This window comes from Phascolarctos cinereus, unplaced genomic scaffold, assembly GCF_003287225.1.
Source record: "Phascolarctos cinereus isolate Bilbo 61053 unplaced genomic scaffold, phaCin_HiC Scaffold_5;HRSCAF=322, whole genome shotgun sequence".
Classification (NCBI taxonomy): Eukaryota; Metazoa; Chordata; class Mammalia; order Diprotodontia; family Phascolarctidae; genus Phascolarctos; species Phascolarctos cinereus.
Genome location: NW_027555958.1, coordinates 122,046,381 through 122,062,587, shown reverse-complemented (window position 1 = coordinate 122,062,587; position 16,207 = coordinate 122,046,381). Strand labels below are relative to the sequence as shown.

Here is a 16,207-nt window from a genome sequence, read left to right as displayed (position 1 = left end):
ATGAATAATCATCTCAAACCAACCTACTGTTTGAAGTAGCCTGAAATAATACTCAAAAAACTCCGGCAAATCTCATGTGAAATTACTTTTCAAATCTTGAAATATAAAAAGTTGAAGCTGAAACGACTATTGGCCTTAATGAAATCTCCACTGAAAAGAGGTCATATGTTATGTCATGAAAATGAGGAAATAAATAAGATTTTCGAATCCAAGCCAAAATCTAGGGGAAAAAATTTTTTAGAGCTAAAAAAGAACAGAGCCCCTATTATTTGTCCAGACAGTTACAGGATCAAAAGATGTAAACGCGACGTTCATCGTGAATATAGTGGAAATGGCTTAGCATTTTAAATGTAGACGTGTAGCCAGACAGAGGACAGGAATCCAATCAAAATCGGGAATCTTGTTCTTAGCAGGACTTTAAAACTGCTTGGGTGACTTTGTATCTTACCGATCTGCAAGGAGAGGTCAAAATCTAGACGATCTTTTGGCAGGGGTTGGGGTTGGGGGAAGGGGCTCCTCAATGGAAGCAGGATGCGTATGTCCCGGGCTCTCCAAAAGAAAGGTTCAGCTCTGCTGCCTGCAAGCTGCGGCAACCGGCCGCTTTCTTAAAAATGACACCAGACTCGTCAATTACTCATCATTAATTGGGAACCAATCACTCGACCCGCACCTTAAGGAGCAAAGGTCTTTCTAGGCGTTCCTTAAGGTCGTTACTAGCATTTAAAAGGTGACTCCGAGCCTAGCGCTACGTCAAAGCCTCACCCACCTCTAGGGCTTTTGCACAGACTGCAAGCGCGAGGCGGGAGCCTAACCGAGCCCCGGAGAGCCATCCGCTCCGCCCTTTCGGCTGGCCCCAGGCCCCAGACCATCCCCCCGGCGGAAAAAGCCTTTCACTAGGGGCGCGCACACGGTGAGTGCTCGTGCTCTGAGCGTCGTGCCAGTTACGCTGGGCCCAGCGCAGCGGCCGCGCTCTTTTCCTCCTAGCCAGGCGGTGTCTCCCGCTACTGCACCTCTAGGGTGTCTGGGTAGGGGGTGGTGCGACAGAAGGTGAGCTCCCTACGAGCTCCGCCCCCTCCGGCCTCGCTGGGGTGCTTCCTCAGTCTACACCTCCCTCTCCCTGCGGGGGCTGACGCTAAGACCGAGGAATCGGCGGCGGCGGGAGGAGGAGTAGAAACCGGAAATAATTGGCTAGCGCGGCTCTGCAGCCGACCTCTCTGGGGGCGCTCTGGCCCCGCGCCTTCTCTATGCCCTACCCCCGCCCCCACCTCCCCATTCGCCGCGTTTTGTGCTGTTTATTGTCGCAGGGAAGCGGCTGCGGCTTCGGACCCGGAACAACAAAGCGCGAGCGACGGAGCCGGGGCCGCGGGGGCTCCTAGCAACGGGCCGGGGCGGGAGTTCCATGGAGACTGGGCAGCACCGCCGCCCTCCTGCTGCTGCTGCTGCTACTGCTCCGCCGTCGCCACCACCATCAGCCGCACTGCCGCCGCCTCCTCCTTCCCTCTCGGTAACGGCAGCCCCGGGACCGGGCCTGAGGGAGGACCGGGGGGGGGCGCTCCCGGAGGAGGGCAAGGAAGGTCCGAGGCCCGGGGCGGGGCGCAGGGGTTGATCGGCCGGGGCAGGCAGAGACAGCGGATTGGGGTGGGGGTCCCCATCCAGCCTGCGGCCTATTCGGGGTTAAGTGGGGGGGTCCCCATCCAGACTGCAGTTTATCCGGGGTATGTGGGAAGGTCCCCATCCAGTCTGCGGCTTATCCTGGGTAGAGGGGGGTCCCCATCCAGGCTGCGGCTTATCCGGGGGCGGATGGGGGGGAAATGACAGTTCATTCCCTGAGAGGGGCTTTATCCAGGAAGCGCCCGTAAGGATCCGAATTGGACGGGAGGAAGAGAGTGGGGGTGGGGGGCGGCCTGGGAGGCTTGTTAGGGTTGAGGTGTCGGGTGCGGGGCTGTTTAACGTGTCAGTCACTGCTGGGGAAGATGGGGAGAGCAGAGACCCCCCAGTCTCCGGTTGTGGGGGGCTCATCCAAGATACCAAGCTGAAAGATGAGCAGGGGATTCAGGTCCCCGTTGTCCCTCCCAGGAAACTTGTATGAGGTTGAGCAGGGGGAGAGGGACAATGATCTTCAGGAGGATATGGGGAGCCGACAAAATACGACTATTGCTTGTTTCTGAGGCTGCTTACACCGTGGGGGAATTCATTTGGCACTTGATCAGCTTTGAAAAATGTTCCCCAATCATCTTGAAGAGGAGGAATCTGAGAGAGGAGGGACGTGAATTGGAACAGGGTCTGTCAGTATTGAAGCCCAGGAGCTATGGAAATGTCAGATAGCATTTATTAAGTGCCTACTGTGTTCCAGGCACTGTGGGAAGAACTGGAAGAATGGACTAATTCGTTTCCATTCCTAAGCCGATTTGCATCTGCGGGCTTTCTTCCTGCCTCCGCATTATTATATCTATAGCAGTTGCGTTTGACCCACATTTATGGGCTGCTACATAAACTGCAACATTGTCCAAGAAGTACTGAGACTGCCCAAGCTCTGTGGGCACGTTGGTGGAGGGTGAAGTGGGAGTGACGTGAAGTTTGTGGCTCAAGATGAAGGGGAAGATTGTCAGTGGGAGGTTTCTAATGGAATTTATTTTTTTAATGACAAATATTTGAGCGTTTACACCATGTGTTAGGTGCTAGAGGTTACAAAAATGAGTAAATCTTAAACCCTTTAGGATGTTATAATGACTAGAAGGAATATAAGCACATGTATCACTGGAGATGTAAATGAATACTATAGGAATTCAGAGGAGGAAAGGATCAAATCCTAATGGAGGACTTGTAGAATGAGGAGAGACTTAATGAAAGAGGGGGCATTGAAGATGCTGCTTCAAGTAGCAGTAGATCAACTGAGGCCCCTTATCATTTGCCCTGGGGATCAAATGAAAATATACTTGGAATTTCTTTGAGAATTTTAAAGTACTGTGCAAATTTGAGTTATTATTTTGAGGGGAGGCATTCCTTGAGAGAAGTAAAGGGAATAAAAAGCAGGGAAGAGGGAAAATGCGAAACGTTTTAGAGAAATATTGAATAGTTCTGTTTGGATAGAAGGAGTGGTAGAAGAAGGTAGATTAGAGCCAGATTGTGAAGGGAATGTGAATTCAAAGCTAAGGAATTTGGACTTAATTTGGCACAGAATAGTCATTCAACATGCATTTGACAAATATTCATTAAGAACTTACTATTTGTCAGGCATTGTGATAAGCATTGGGGATTTTAAAAGTTCAAAATTAATATAATTGGAGCTACACTCTATGAAGAGTGCTTGTAGTGATGAATAGAGTGAAATGGAGGGGAAGAAAAGTGAAATAGAGGAGACCAATTCAGAGGCTTTCGAAATATCCCTGCTGAGAGGAAATGACACTCTAAATTAGGATGGCTGGCAGTTGAAATGGAAAGGATTGGGATAGATGTGGAGACTTTCCAAAAGATAGAATCTACAGGACTTCGCAGAGCTGAAAGTGATCATGGAAACTATTTAGTTCAAACTTTTCATTTTACAGATGAGGAAACTAAGGCCCAGAGAAATTGAATGATTTGCTTAAGATGAGCCCCAGAGGTATTTAGTACCTGTTTTATAGTATCTTCCCAAAACTAACTTCTTTGAATTTCCTTATTTCACACCATTTACTTAGTCACTCTTGTTCAATTTTTTTTTTAGTTCTGATCCTTTATTTCTGTTTCTGCTGTCTAATACAGGTCCATATTATCATCTACTTGGAATACTACAATACCATCTCTCTAAACTCTTCCCCTCCAATTCATCCTTCTAACACTGCTAGATTAATTGTCCTTAACACACAGGTCTTTAGATTGCATATACCTACTCAGAGTACTTCAGTTGTTTTTTATTGCCTACTGAATAAAATCCAAACTCCTTATCCTGAATTCGAGATCCTTTGTATTTTGGTGCTTCCCTGTTTTACCAGTTGTGTCTCATTTACTTCCCCTCAATATACTCTTATGCTCTAGCTGAACCTGACTACTCTTCACCCCAGCACACTTGTGTTTTCTATTTGTACCTTTGCTGACTCTATTAACTGACTATACCAGAGATAATTTTCCATGTGCCATCTGTTTTGTTGTTTTGGTTTTTTTTTTTGGGGGGGGGGTTGTTTTTGTTTTTTAAGATTCTAATGACCCTTGAAATCAAGACCCAGCTCAGATATCAATCTCCTCAATGGAATCTTCAGCTAACCCAATCGGAAATTATCTTTCCTTCCTCAAACTCTTAATAATACTTTGTATTTTAATATTAACTCTTAAGCTTCTATTATATTGCTGTTCTGTGCAGTAATTTTATATTTGCTGTCTTACATATAAGATCCTAATGAATGTTTGAATTATATTGCAAATGTGTGTATCTTTCATCGTCAGTACTTTATTGTAAGCTTGTAGCAGGCAGTGATCGCTTTGTAATTATCCTTTTCTTCACATTGCTTTGTATAGTGCTTTGCTGGTAGTGAACTTTTAATTAATTATTGAATTGAATTCTGTTTTGTACAGGTTTGTTTAATGAAAGAATAGTATCCCTATTAGTCTTCCTATTTTATATATGAAGAGGATTTGAGAGATCTCACTAAACAAGTTATCTTGAATGTCATCTTTTAAAAATTCTTTCAATAACCAGATCTCCCTCAAAGCCCATAAGTATCCTTACTTCACTGATCTCTTTTTAACCATAGCTGTCAAAATTGAGTTCAGACCTACTATGCAGAATGGACAATGAAATCTTAGGTAAAGACAGGTCATTGTCAGAGAAAACAAGACCCACAAATTGGAGGCCAGAGTAAGTAATAATAACAAAGGTAGGGTTAAAACCAGAACATGCAGTGTTAACTATCTTCAATCAGATCAAAAAGACTCAGTCTATAGATATTAAGAATGAGATGAAAATTCAGGAAATTGAAAGTTAAGTAAATCAGAGTCCAAAATGCAAAGCCAGGTGCCAAGAGCTAGAACAGAAGTCTAAGCAAGGATTAGGCTGAGGCCATCAGACAGTTAAAACTGTACAGATGAGGCTTGATGATCAGTCACAACTGATTGGACTTTGGGGATAAAGGGAGAATCAAAATGACTCCAGGGTTTTAACTGGAGAGCCTGAGAGAATAGAAATGTAGAAGTCCATGCAAAGGGATAGACTAGGTGGCTTCTGAGGCTCATTCCAAAGGTTCTTTAATGTTGAGGACTAGTTGTAGGGACAGGTTTTAGAAATGTTGGATTTAGTTGCCATTGAGAGATTCAGTTGGATTGAGTCCTTTTTTTTCCCCCCCAGCAAGGTAATTGAGGTAAGTGACTTGCCCAGGGTCACACAGCTAGTTAAGTGTCAAGTGTCTGAGGTTGCATTTGAACTCAGGTCCTCCTGACTCTATCCACTTCACCACCTAGCTGCCTTTCAGTTGGAAATAAAATATTCAACTGCCATGATTCCAAACTCTCTCTATGCCCACCCCTTATTTGAACTAAAGTCATATTTTTTCAAGAGTGATTCAGGTGTTAAATTTGTATGTCCTCTCCTTACAGTCTTTCAAAGCCTAACAGTGGCACAACATTCATATATGCCAGTGCATTCAGCACTCTGGGATATACTTTATTTGCCTTATTAACTTGAACTTATCAAGAATACCTAGGTATATGCTTTTTTTGTTTGTTTGTTTGGTAGGGCAGTTGAGGTTGAGTTGCTTGCCGAGGGTCACACAGCTAACAAGTGTCAAGTGTCTGGTCTGAGACCAGATTTGAACTTGGGTCCTCCTGACTCCAGGGGCCGTGCTCTGCCCACTTCGCCACCTAGCTCCCTCTAGATCTTGTATATAGATACCTATCAGCCTTTTGTTGTTGTTCTAATATTTCCTGTTTAAATATTTTTTTTTCTCTATGAGAATATGGAAATACAATTGGGTTGGAATAGCCATTATCATTGTTTTATAGACTCCAAACTGTGCTGATATCCCCTTCCTTGATCTTTTTTTTTGTTATACCATAACTTCCCCCTCAAAAAATTATCTTTAGCAATTATCACCAGCCACAAATCATCCTAAATTTTAGTCTTTCTGTTTCCTTATTTTATCATCTCTTTCTTTCTTCTGTTCAAATGGTCTGTAGTATATTAAAATGACAATAGCTGTTTTAATTCTGCCTCCACTGATAATGATCAAAATGATCTTCGCTAACTTTTTCCCTGGTCCCAACTTGATCTAAACTTTATATCCATAATTTCATTTTGTATCCTCAGATGAGTCCTGAGCCAGCTGTATATTGATCTAGAGATATAATAGTTATATCCAGTCAATCTAACATGAAAAGAAACATCCAAATTCCCAACACAAGAATAATAATCATTTGTTATGTGTTATTGGTATATTGATATGAGGATAAAATAATGAGGAATTATGTTCTTGAATATGGTACTTAAAATCCGTACTCTAAGACTACCCAAGAGATTAAGGTATAGTGAATTTAGGGGACAAATATAATAAATAGACATAGGCAGGGAAAGGAAACATCAGTATATTACAGGAGAAGAAACACATGTCAAGGCTCAGGAAAAAAATATCAGAGAAAGATAGACAAGAGTATGAAAATCACTTGAAAATATTGAGTAACCTGAACCATGAAAGTGATTTGAATCAATGAATTTTAGGGAAGCATTTGTTAAATAATTCAAAGTTAACAACTACACTCAACTGCAGGGTGTCACAAAAGTCTTGGTTCAGTTTTGAGGTTCAGTAATTTAAAATTGCATGAAAACTTTTGGAACATTATATTCGAGTTTTAAACTATTGAAGCTCAGAACTGCACTGGGATTTTGGGGACATCCCAGATATTTGACATGTATGTTCCTAATTCTCCCACATAATCCTGTGTGAATTTCAGTGGCACACGGTGGACCTTGGACTCTAAAAAGCCATCCTAATGGAATGAAAGCTCTTGCAGATTCTGTTATGCCACTTTAGGTTGTTGTTGTTTCTCCTTCATTCTCGGGGAGGACCATGGCATCAGGAGTGTGATGCCTTGACTTGGGGGTGAATTAGATTTGAGTAAGGGAGAGCTGTGCATATTCACCAGCCTCACTTTCTCCTCTGGAGCCATTTGAGTGAAATGGTGAGGTATAGATCAAACAACTGGGGATGGTCCTGGATGCAGTGGGAGACCTTGACCTTTTTGAGCTAAAGTCTTTAACAGGTCTCCATTTGACTGAGGCTATGCTTATTTGGTGATTAAGGCTAGGTAAGAAATGAGACAAAGAATTCATGACCATGGGGCAGCTAGGTGGAGCAGTGGATGGAGCACAGGCCCTGAAGTCAGGAGGTGAATTCAAATATGGCCTCAGACCATATACTTGATACTTGTTAGCTGTGTGACCCTGGGCGAGTCCCTTAACCCCAGTTGCCTTAAAAAAAAAATCCATGCCCAAACAGGAGATAGAGAACATTACAAAGTGCAAAATGGAGAACTTTGATTACATTAAATTGAAAAGTTTTTGCACAAACAAAGCCAGTGCAACCAAGATTGGAAGGAAAGTAGAAAATTAGAAAAGAATTTTTACAACCACTGTCTCTGAAGAGGGCCTCATTTCTAAAATATATGGAGAATTGAGTCAGATTTATAAGAATACAAGTCATTCCCCAATTGATAAATGGTCAGAAGATATGAACAGGCAGTTCTCCGATGAAGAAATTAAAGCCATCTATAGTGATGAAAGAATGCTCTAAATCACTGTTGATTTGAGAAATGCAAATCAAAACAACTCTGTGGTACTACATCACATCTATCAGATTAGCTAACATGACAAAACATTTATCATGATAAATGCTGGAGAAGATGTGGGGAAATTGGAACACTAATGCAATGTTGGTGGAATTGTGAAATGATCCAATAGCTTATGGAAGTGATTGTTGATAAATCAAAATAAATTAATAAAGTTTAAAAAAGAAAAAAAGAAATGAGACAAAGAATAGCCTCTTTTACCAAGTCAAAAAAATAAATCAGTCTGGGAGGAGAAGACCCTCAGGGTTTCTGGCCAAAACAGAAACATTTGCTATTTACATTTACTCTGAGCCAATCAGGATCCAAACAGTGACCACGAAGTGGGGCTTGGGCTGGGACCAGTTGTTGGCCAATCAAAGAGAGCCAGACTGAATTTGGTTTAAAGCATAGTCCTTAAGAAAGAAATCTAGCTCTTAAACCCCCAGGTATCTTGTGATGTTTTAGAGATCAAATTTATATTCCTTTGGGCAGAACACCTAGAAGTAAGTGTATGATACCCTATGTGGGCACAAGGAGAGGAAGGAGAAGAGGAGGAAAGGAGGAGAGGAGAGAAGCACTATTGTGTGGATAGAATAAATTATTTGTAAAGTCTTTTTCAATGCTTGAAAGTATTATAAAAACATCAGTTATTGTTAGGAGAGATGGATTGTACAATTGCTATCTGAAGATAATAAGATTTTTCAATTTTTTTTAGAAAAATGTCTAAATTCATATGTGTATTGTCACCTCAATTTCAGTTTGATGTAATATAATTAATGGATAGTAAAGAATTAAACACATTCCAAAAAAGTGATTCAGGTGACTAAGACCATATAGGGAATGGGCAGAAGACAGATGAGGTATGGAGACAGAACCTTGGGGAATAGGAAAAGGAATGGGTAATAGTGATAATTTGACATCGAAGAAGTATGGGATAGAGGGAGCTTCAAAAGCAGTTAGCAATGTAAGATGCTAAAAAGAAGAGAAGGAAGAAGACTAGGCAAAAGTGATTAGATTTGGTGATTTAAGGGGGACATTGGTGACCTTCAGAATAGAGGAAATCTAGATTTCAGAAAGAATGAGTGGCAAAGAATTAGAGATATTGAATCTAGGCCACTTATTGTGGAGCCATCCTGGGTTAAGTGACAAGTATAAACTAAAGATTTGAGAAAGTGTCAGCTTATCCACCTATGTGTAAGACATTTTCTGGGCATCTAAGTTGGTCCACAGTTAATACAGATGTCTTATTAATTCTTGGCATCATGTCACAGTCTGCCTAGTGGTTTTATACGTACTCAAAACTACTCTAAGTGACTAAAAAGAGACTTTCCTGGGGTGTAATGAAAAGACCTCATATATAAAAGAAAAAGGGTATAGTGATACTGTTAGCAAATTCTTTGGGAACAAAGCTTCTTTATACAGTTAAAAACAAACAAAATTTTCAGAAATCAGAGAGGCAGAGCTGCCTGTGTTTGCAGCTGCATGAACTCACTCCACCATTTGTATATATTTATCAGGGCCTACTTGAAGGTAGACCGGGCTAATCCTAGGCAGAATTTTGAAGTCTTCAAAGTTTGTCCTAGTTTGTGGGTTTTTTTGTCCACTTTGGTAGCAACACCTCATTATCCATTTGTCTTTCTCCTTTCTCATTTGCTTAGCAAAACATGCCATTTATGCATGTGGATTGAATGGTGGTAGAAGTCATTCACACTAAAGTGTTAAACCTTTTATCTCTAACTAATTGTGAAAAGTGGGAAGGGGGAGTAAAGGAATGGGGGTAGAGGAGACCTTAGAGAAATTTCGGCCTTTGCTAGCAGGTTGGTAAGGTAGTAAACCTGATTCCATCTTTTTGAGGTGGCTAGGTAGAGGAGCCAGAGGTATTCATAGTACTAGACACTGTTGGAAACCAGGGAGTGATGCTTTCTTCTCTGGCTTCTTCTAGGACCTCTAGTCCTGCTTAGGTACCTGTTCAGGTAACCTTGTAGATCTTACTCAGTCCAGACATTTCCTCACAAGTCAGTGTCTGCTCCTACATATCCCAATGGTAACTTAATGTCCAGCATCCCCTACTTTTGTCCCAAAACTCTGAGATATGTTTGTATACAGTTGTATATGTTGAGACATAGAGATATCTGTGTGTATGTTTTAGTTGGAATTTAATGATTTTTCTTATCACAGCCCCCCTTTGTCTTAGGTTCTGGAAAGCATCTTTATACAACTCCATGTTATATCTAGTTCTGATTATGAAATTCCAGTCAAAAAGGTCCTTTACTGGAACACATCTTCTTTAATAGCCTTCCTGTACTTTCTCCCGTACTTAGTAGACTTGCAGAGGTGGGGTTGTTCTTTTAGGTTTTTTTTACGATCTTAATGCCATCCGTAATCTGAATAACTTTTGACTGTTTAGCTTAGTAGATAAGAGTGTTATACTGGGAAATAGGAGAGCTAAATACCACTTTTGGTTTTGTGTGGTTGTAGATAAGGTTTTTGGCACCTACCTCCTAGGGTTGTTGTGAGGATAAAATGAGATAATATTTGTAAAGTGCTTTGAAAACCTTAAAGCATTATATAAATGCTAGCTGTTACTATTACATCCGTTTTTTCAGTTACAAATTATAGATAATACTTGGTGCTTCCCATTTCACCATTTGGTTGAAGGCAGTATGTTGAAAATACTTTTAAGTTCTTCAGAAAATTGTGGTATAGAAATCCTAGAAATATTAATATTAGACATTTTAACAAACTCCTAATTTTTTTAAATAGTAGAAACAGTGTTGGGGGGAAACAGGAAAACTGTGTTTTAGATTGTTCTTCTAAAATGAAATAGCCATTCTAACAGTTAACTTCATTCTGTGAAATTCATTTTCAAGAATTAATTTCCCTGAGCTACAGAGACTCCTCAATGGTACAGAATCTGACACAAGTACATTTTTTCAGACCACTTTGCCTTTTATTATTTGACACAAATTTTGTTTTGCCAAATCTTGGAAACTGTTAAAAATGGTTTCACAAATTCACCTTGAGACTGCTATGAATATCTTAATATTTGGATATAAGTTGGGAATCTGTAGAGGTTTGATACAAAAAAATTACTTGAATGGGTGTATGAATCTATAATATAGGCAGAATTGATTTAAGTTGTGACAGATAACATGAAATCTATATGACATCTGAATGTGTTTAGAATTAGGGCTACTTTTGAGAGTGGTGTGTGGTGCATTATGTCTTTAACACATACTGTGTTGTATAGCTTCTGGCTGAGGGAAACAGCATTTTTTGTAAAGGCTGTAGGACAATAATTTCCTAGGGAGTGATTTTTGCCAATGATTTTCTTCCATGATAAGAAGATCCATGTGATGAAATGATTGAATATGTAACAATCTTTAATTGTAAGAGAAATAAAAGGATTTACAGTAGAATGTCTTCAGAACAATGTCTTAGAATCAGTACCTGCTGTGCTTTTAAAAATGTTTTATTGTGACATTTGCTTTGAAAAGATTAAAATATCCAAAGATTGTTATCATTTATATCTATCAAACTTGTCATATGCATAATATTCTGCCAGGTGCTTTTATTAAAAGATGTTTCTTTTTAGAGGCTTATAGCACACATGAGAGAGAGGAACAGATAAATATAGCTAACAAAACATGAATAGAAAACATACAACTTTACACTTAAAATTTCATTACTGCCTTTATAGAGGTCTTAACTTCTCTTAGAGTAGGTCTTTGAGAGTAGGGACCATATATGTCATCTTTGTGATTCTTTCCAGCACTTTGCATAATATCTTGCATTATGACATTCACTACACCTATGTTGAATGGATATTTTTCTGTGTTATTTAAACTGATATTTGTTTAAAGTATGATCTGAGTTTGTGGGTAGACTGTTTAGACCTAGATGCAGTGTTATAGGATCATAGGTTTAGAGCTGGAAGGGACCTCAGTGGTCAAAAGTATTAAGAAGGAGGAATTTAGATATAAACATGAGTATTTCATTAAACGGAAGGCCATGAAAAGGGACCTTTTTCTAACTTGTGATTTTTATTGCATATATAATAAAGTATGAAGGGCATGGTCCTATTCTATAGAAGGGCATAGTGCTCAGTCAAGATTAACAGGTTTTTTTTTCCTTAACATTTTGTTCAGAAGAATGAAATCAAGGCCAAGTATCCCAGCTTTATTCTCTGCCTACTGCATTGGAGTTCTGAAAATAATGGTACTTTTTCTCAGCTATATAATTATAAAAATTTTTAAATTTTGTTGTCAGCCTCCATATCTCCAAGAAAGAGAATGAAAGGATTCTTGTACATTGACAGAATGGCAAGATGAGATTCAGGCTCATCATGTTCCTAGTCTTTGTCCTTTGACTTTAAACTTTAATTCCTTGGAAATTGATTCCATGATTCACAACCATACAGGATAATTGAAAAAATATTCTTTTTAAAAAGGTGGTGCTTTGTTATAGGGAGAAGCATCTCTTTCTTCCTGTTCAATTCTGGGTCCACTTTAGTATTTAGCCGTAATTCCTTAGACAACAGTCAATAAACATATAGTTTCTTGCCAGAATATATGTGCTGATGGACTAGCTCTACAGATTAACTAACAGTATCATAATTTGAAAAACATGCATTTTAAAACCACTTTTCTGTATGTGTGTAGTTACACCAAGTCTTGAGTAAATATGAGTCTCGCTTAGGAGGCTTTTGTAATATTTCAAGGCTTATTGCATTAATTACAGAGCCATCTCACAAAAGGAGCAATTGGAAGACCTTACATTTATAAAGAATCTTTTGATTTGGACTCTGGGGCAAACACCTTTGTCAAATATGTGTCTCCTTATTTTATGCCTCATTTGATTTTATTGAACAGGTGATCAGTGAACAAAATTATTTCTTGTTATAGTTTCAAGGAATTTGTTATGATTTTGTGATATGCCTAGGAGATACCTTCTTGGGCAAGAGATTCTAATGGGGCATTTCGTTCTGCCCAGTCAAATGTTTTTTTTTTATAGTCAGCAAGCAAGCATTGGGATCTTATGTTTTTTATAGCTTTCAGTCATTATATGACTAGAGGTGTTCCACTATAGAACATAATTTGTGACAAGGTGACCTTTTAGGCATATACAAATCTGTGATGTCCCTAGTGAAAATATGTGCATGTTTCTTGTGATAGGCATACTGCAGATTGGTCTGGCAATTTGAAGCACATTACGTGGTGAAAGAAGTGATCTAGAGAGAACATTATAAAACAGATGGTGTATCAGGGACAATTTTGATGTGACATCTGTGGGAAATGTTGTGGTTCTAAGATTGGATTGTTTTTCCCTTGAAAAAGCCAGCTATGAGATTTGCTGATTAAGAGCTTAGTTTCTTCATTTTTTTCAATTAGTGATCACTAGTTATACATAAAAATGAGTAAAATTCTCCTCTCCTTAGTAAGATGATCACTTAGAGCTAGAAGTTGCTTTTTTTCTTGTATAGGATTTCATGATGAGACCTATGAATTCTCCATTTTTGGTTGATATGTCTCTGTTTAGTTTTCTACTTGAAACATATCTGCCCAAGTTTTGATTCCTCAAAATTATCTTGAATTACCTCTGGACAAGGACTAGATGAATGTGTATTTCCAATAATTGTTTTTGAGGTGGTGAATAGGTGGGTCACAGAAATGTTTTGGTTTTTGATATTCATTCTGAAGTACATCTGAAGCATCACTCTACTTTAAGGTGTTGAGTAGTACTTGTGTTCCCTATTGTCTTACACAGGCATCTGGTTATCACTCATGGCAGATGGTTTGAGTAGAGACAGAGGGAGAGATGTTCATTTCTTAGAAAAGAGGCCAACAAAACCCAGTGTGGCAATTGAAATAATATTTGCTAGTACAGTTGGTTGTCATACATTTGTGAAGAAAAAGTGTCTTTGTTTAGCAAAATAAGCCTTTTTTAAAGTTCTTACTCTTTTGCTATAGTAAACCTGACCATTTTCTGCTTAAAGAGAAAAGTATTATTGGTCAATGTTATTACTAAACCATTTACTTATAAACTTTGATATTCTAAGTAACAGTTGATTTATCATCCCAGATAATCCAGGTAAAATGGTGGACTAAGAATGACTAAATGAAATTATAAGCTCATTTTCTTATGCTCGATCATTTAAAATGCTGGACGATGCCTACAAAAAGAATAACCAGTAAATTTGAAAAGTAAAGTTCTATTTATATTTTTTTTATAAAGTCATATGCCTTGATTGTATGCATAGCCAAAAAATAGTGTAAGCTGGAAATATATACCTATTTAATGAATTTTCTAGTTGCTCTTTTGTATTGGTTATTATTAGCAAGCAAGCCTTTGGTCTGAAACTTAGACTGTATAGGTAGATATACACACACATATGTATATACACATACATACACACATTTAATCTATTGTTTATCTGGTTAGAGATGAAGTTTTACCATTGCTTCTTCAGTTCTTCCATGCCTTGGTCTTTTTTTTTTTCTACTTTTATTCTGAGAACCTCTAACCTTAGGCATCTTGAGGTAGCTCAAAGTACTGGATTTTATCAAGTGATAACATTTAAATCTGGTCTTAGACACTTAATGGCTGTGTATCTTCGATCTCTGGAGCCCAGTCTCAAATGTGAGCCTTAGTTTCCTCATGTATAAATGGGGTTGATAACACTTTAATCCCTGCTTCACTAGACTGATACGAAAAAAATGAGAAAACAATATATGTGATGGCCATGTATTCAGTATGTAAATGTTAGCTATTATTATGGAAATAAGCAAATAAACTCAGAGATCATCTTCATTTTTCATTATGAAAGTGAATAAAGTCTTAGTGAGTTGAAGATGATCTATTTCAATAACTAAATTTACTGCTATGGCTTCAATTTAGTGTAGTTAGAGAAGTGAATATCAAGATGCTGACTCTGATAGTCAGCACAGGTTCTGAATCAGAAAAGTGTCGAGATGCCACACCACCAGAAAAAAGAGAAAATAAATAAAGCATACAATGCAAAAAAACCCCAACAGATTAAGCTTTTATAATAAAAAGCATTCTACAAATACTAAGAAGTATTTAGTAGTAGTCTGTTAGGGGAAACTGGACCCGTGCTTTCATTGGTGTAAGGAACTCTCTCTACTGTATAATGCTTTTGTGAGAGTTGGGGGTAAGGGAACAGGGGACAGGAGACTGGTAATGAGGTTAAGTGCCTTGCCCAATGTCACATAGTCATTATATGTCAGAGGCAACTTTAACCAAGCCTTCCTGACTGTTCACTATACAAAATGCCTTAATGCTTCTAGTAGTAATATTAGAATAGTAAGATTAGGGCAGCTATGTGGTACAGTGAAAAGAGCTCCTGCCTTGGAGTCAGGAGGACTTGCTTTCAAATCCGTCCTCAGACACTTGACATTTAGTAGCTGTGTAACCCTAGGCAAGTCACTTAACCCTGATTGCCTCACTAAAAAGCAAAAAAATAAAATAAATTTAAAAAAGATAGTAAGATTAGTGCAATTTCATAGCCAGAATACATGAAATCATCTAGCGTTAGCTCTCTAAGATGAGGAAACTAAGGTCTGAAAAGGTTCTGACTTATCCATCCAAAATCACATAGATAGTTAATGGCAGAACTAACTCTTCTGTTAGATCTCTCAGTTCCCAGTCCAGAACCTTTATCCTAGGGTGTGTGTGTGTGTGTGTGTGTGTGTGTGTGTGTGTGTGTGTGTGTACACTTCCACCTAAAACTGAAATGTTTTTAGACCATGGCCTCTTATCTCTTCTCTTCGTCCTCATTTTTCTTGAAGCTATTCTTTATCCTCATTGTGACGTTCAGTCACCCCTGCTTAAAAAGTAGTACTTAGTGCTGCTAGCCCCTCAACTCTTTTCCTGTATCTTTTTTCTCTTCAAAGCTAAACTCCTTGAAAAAGCATCTGCACTCACTGTCCCCACTTCCTTACTTCCTGTTCACTTGTCAGTCATTTATTATCTGGCTTCCAAACTTCACCACCCAACTCAAAATGTTTTTTCCAAGGTTTCCAATGATTTCTGCAGCATTTGACACTTTGTCAATTTTGACAACTCCCTTCACCTGGATGCCCTCTGCTATGGATTTTCATGATATTTCTTCCTCCTGATTCTCCTTTTGTCTGATCTCACCTTTATAGTCTCGTTCTCTGAATCAACATTTTCCATGGGTTCACATCTCTATGTAAACAATTTATGTGAGTGTATTTTATATATGTATCTCTCTCTATCCAGCACTAATCTTTCTCCTGATCTCAAGTCCTTGCTTCAACAACTGTCCACTGAACATCTCTACTTGTAAGTCCTGTGGGCATCTCAAATTCAGTATGTCCAAAATGGACCTCATTATCTTTTGCTTTAAACACATTCCTCTTCCTAACTTGCCTATTTC

General features: G+C 39.0%; 1 protein-coding gene across 2 annotated transcripts in view; it reads left to right on the top strand.

Moving 5' to 3' along the window:
• Positions 1-752: 752 nt before the first annotated feature.
• Positions 753-16,207, top strand: part of TBPL1 (TATA-box binding protein like 1) — a 33,275-nt gene continuing 17,820 nt past the window's right edge. The window contains exon 1 of one of the 2 annotated variants that reach the window (XM_020987100.2): positions 753-910. The gene's annotated coding sequence lies outside the window, so the exon portion shown is untranslated. Of the gene's footprint in view, positions 911-1,174; positions 1,505-16,207 lie in introns of those variants that run through there. The other variant, XM_020987099.2, reaches the window with a different exon arrangement.